This window comes from Orycteropus afer, unplaced genomic scaffold (assembly GCF_000298275.1).
Source record: "Orycteropus afer afer isolate SDZICR_OR568_19922 unplaced genomic scaffold, OryAfe1.0 scaffold00038, whole genome shotgun sequence".
NCBI lineage: Eukaryota > Metazoa > Chordata > Mammalia > Tubulidentata > Orycteropodidae > Orycteropus > Orycteropus afer.
This window is the reverse complement of record NW_006921625.1, coordinates 1,408,304-1,412,283: the sequence shown is the minus strand read 5'-3', so window position 1 is coordinate 1,412,283 and position 3,980 is coordinate 1,408,304.

Sequence of the window (3,980 nt, the reverse complement as noted above, 5' to 3'; positions counted from 1 at the left end):
CGTGACCGCGCCGCGGAATTGGGACGACAGCGGCGGAGCTCGCGATCAGGCGCCGCAGCGCTGGGAAAGACCGACGGGAGAGGCGGGAGGCGGGCAGCTTAGGTTCGACGCTCACCAAAGGTGGCAGCGAACGCTCGCCGCCACAGTGATGACCGCCCCGGCTCCTGCAAGCCTCTCTGAGGCACACCTAGCCTTTTCCGATTTTGTGGGTGTGGAAACAGGCACGGGTCCAGTGAGCAACTCCGTGTTGGTTGAAGCTGAGCTCGTGTGGAGAACTTAGAGGCTTCCCAGGGCGCTCTGTGGACGGCGCGGGGTGCTCGCCCGACCCCAGACCTCGTGCTCCCCAGGTGAGGCAGCGGGCCCGGAGGTGAGGCTCAGGTCACCCGGCGGCCACCTGGGTGCCTCAGGAGGGGACCTGTTGAATGTCGCCCCAGAATGCCCTGTTTTCTGGGCAGGGAATCACAATAAAAAAAGAAACCAAACACTGCCCTGGAGTCTGACCCTGACCCGACTCTTAGAGACCCCTCCTTGGCTTTCCGAGGTGGTATCTCTACGAAAGTAGATTGCCCAGCCTTCTTTTGAGGAGGGGCTGGTGGGTTTGAACCGCCAGCCTTCTGGTTAGCAGCCAAGTGCCTTAGGCACTACGCTACCAGAGCTCCCAGAGACTGTAAAGGAGTGCGAAATCGGATGGGGCCGTGGACATCTTACAGGCCCGCGTTCAGGTCGACCCTCCGCCCCAGGCTGATTGCCACTGTTCATTATTGAGGTTTCCTGAGCAGCCCCCGGCCCGGGACTGCTCTCCAAGGCCGCAGACACAGCAGTGAGCGACCGAACAGCTGGCTCGGCAGACAGAATTAAGTCCCTCCTGGAAGACCCTCGCTCAAACCAGTGCTGCCACAGCTGCCTCCCCTAGTGTCCTCAGGCACCCTTCCTGGGAAACCTGCTCCCTGGGACGGTGCCCGCACCCTCCCCCACCCCCCCCCCCCCCCCACACATACTCCCCATCCTTATCAAAGAGACACCCTGAGGATGTAACCTGACTGGGCCGGTAGTACCCAGACCCCCACACCTTCTAAAGTGTGCCTCTCCACTGCACCTCAGCTCTCCTCTGGGAATCATTACTTGTTTTCACCCCAAGGCCATTTCCCACCTGTTAACCCCTTAGGAGCCCTGGTGGCCCCAGTGGTCACATGTTTGAGCTGCTAATCAAGGAAGAAAAGCCCTGACCCTGACTATCTGCTTCTTTCAAGATTATAGCCAAGGAAACCCTACAGGGCAGTTCTACAGCCTTTAGGGTTGCTATGAGTTGGCAGTTGAGTCCAGACCACTCAACACCAGCCCATCCTCAATCTCTGTTGTTGCTGAGTAAGATAAAATCTCAAATTTATATCCTTAAAACAACCTGCATATATGAGGTAAAAGACAGCCCGAGGTCATGAGAATAATCTAATCAGTGAACCCTAAATTTGTTATTGGGAGCTCTGCTGGCTAAGGCATTTTACTGCTAACCAAAAGGCTGGCAGTTCAAACCCACCAGCCACTCCTCCAGAGGAAGACTGGGCAATCTACTTCCATAAAAATTTACTGCTTCTGAAACCCAAAGAGGGTCGCTAAGAGTGGTGATGTTAGGTACCATTGAATCAGTTCCAAGTTACAGTGATTGTGTACCACAGAATGAAGTACTGCTTGATCCTGAACCATCCTTGCAATTGTTGCTATGCTTGAGCCCATTGTTGTAGCCACTGTATCAATCCCTCTCACAGAGGGCCTTCTTTTTTCACTGATCCTCTACTTTATCAAACATGATGCCCTTCTCCAGGGACTGGTCCCTCCTGATAACGTGACCAAAGTACAAGAGATGCAGACTGCCCATTTCACTCCTAAGGAGCATTCCAGCTGTACTTCTTCCCAGATAGATTTGTTCATTCTTCTGACAGTCCATGGTATATTCAGTATTCTCCAACACCAGAATTCAAATGCATCAATTCTTCTGTCTTCCTTATTGTTATCCAGCTTTCACATGCATATGAGGCTACTGAAAAGACAATGGCTTGGGTCAGGCACACCTTAGTCTTCCAAGTGACATCTTTGTTCTTTAACACTTTAAAGAGATCTTTGCAGATTTGTCCAATGCAATAAGATGTTTGATTTCTTGACTGCTGCTTCTATGGACTTTGTGGATACAAGTGAAATAAAATCCTTGAAAACTTCCATCTTTTCTCCATTTATCATGATGTTACTTACTGGTCCAGTTATGGGAATTTCTGTTTTCTTTGTGTTGAGATGTTACCCATACTGAAGGCTATCGTCTCATCTTCATCAGTAAATGCTTTAAGTCCACTTTGCTTTCAGCACCCAAGATTGTGTCATCTGCATATAAACCAAAATCTCACTGCCATCGAGTTGATTCCGACTCATAAAGACCCCCTTTGGGTTTCTGAGGCAGTAAATCTTTACAGAAGTAGATTGCCTGGTCTTCCTTCTGTGGAGTGGCTGGTGGGTTTGAACCACCAACCTTCTGATTAGTAGTCAAATGCCTTAAGCACTACACCACCAGAGCTCTTTATCACCTGCATATGGAAGGTTGTGAATGAGTCGTCCTCCAATTGTGATGCCATGTTCTTCTTCATATAGTCCAGCTTCTCAGATTATTTACTCACCGTACAGATTGAATGGGTGTTGTGAAAGGATATACCCCTGAAGCCCACCTTTCCTGATGGTAACCCATGCAGTATCCCCTTGTTCTGTTCAAATGATAGCCTCCTGGTCTATGTACAGGCTCCTTATGAGCACAATTAAGTGTTCTCCACAATTTGTTATGGTCCACAAAGTCAAATGCCTTTACATAGTCAGTAAAACACAGGTAAACAACTTTCTGGTATTCTTTGCTTTCACCCAAGAGCCATCTGACATTACCACATTCTCTTCTGAATCTGGCTTGAATTTCTGGCACTTCCCTGTTAATGTACTGCTACCACTGTTCTGGAATTATTTTCAGCAAAATTTTACTTGGACATGATACTGATATTGTTCAATAATTTCTGCATTGTTTTGGACCACCTTTGTTGGGAATGGCCTTAGATATGGGTCTTTCCAGTCAATTGGCCAAGGAGCTGTCTTCCAAATTTTTTGGCATAAATGAGAAGAGTGCTTTCAGCATTATATCTGTTTGTTGAAAGATCTCATTAGGTATTCCATCTATTCCTGAAGCCTTGTTTTTTGCCAATTCCTTCAGTGTAGCTTGGACTTCTTCCTTCAGTACCTTTGGTTTTTGATCGTATGTTACCTCCTGAAATGGTTGAACATCAACCAACTCTTTGTAGTATGGTGACTCACTATTCCTTGCATCTTCTTTTGATGCTTTCTGTGTTGTTCAATGTTGTTGTTGTTAGGTACCGTCAAGTTGTCTCCGATTCATAGTGACTTTATGCACAACAGAACAAAACACTGCATGGTCCTGTGGCAACCTCACAATCCTTGCTATACCTGAGCCCATCATTGCAGCCACTGTATCCATCCATCTAGTTGAGGGCCTTCCCCTTTTTCATTGACCCTCCGCTTTACCAAGTATGATATCCTTTTTCAGTGAATGGTTTCTTCTGATAATATGACCAAAGTAGGTGAAACAAAGTCTGGCCATTCTTATTTCCAGGGAACATTCCAGCTGCACTGCTTCCAGGGTAGATTTGTTAGTTTTTTTAGCAGTCCATGGTACTCTCAGTATTCTTTGCCAACACCACAACTCAAAAGCATCAACTTTTTTTTAAGTCTTCCCTTATTCATTGTCCAGCTCTGACATACATAAGAGGCAATTGAAAATACTATGGTTTGGGTTAGGTGCACCTAGTCTGCAAGGAGACATCTTTGCTCTTCAGTGCCTTAAAGAGGTCTTTTGCAGCAGATTTGCCCAATGCAATACATTGTCTGATGTCTTGACTGCTGCTTCCATTGTTGTTGATTGTAGAACCAAGTAATAAGAA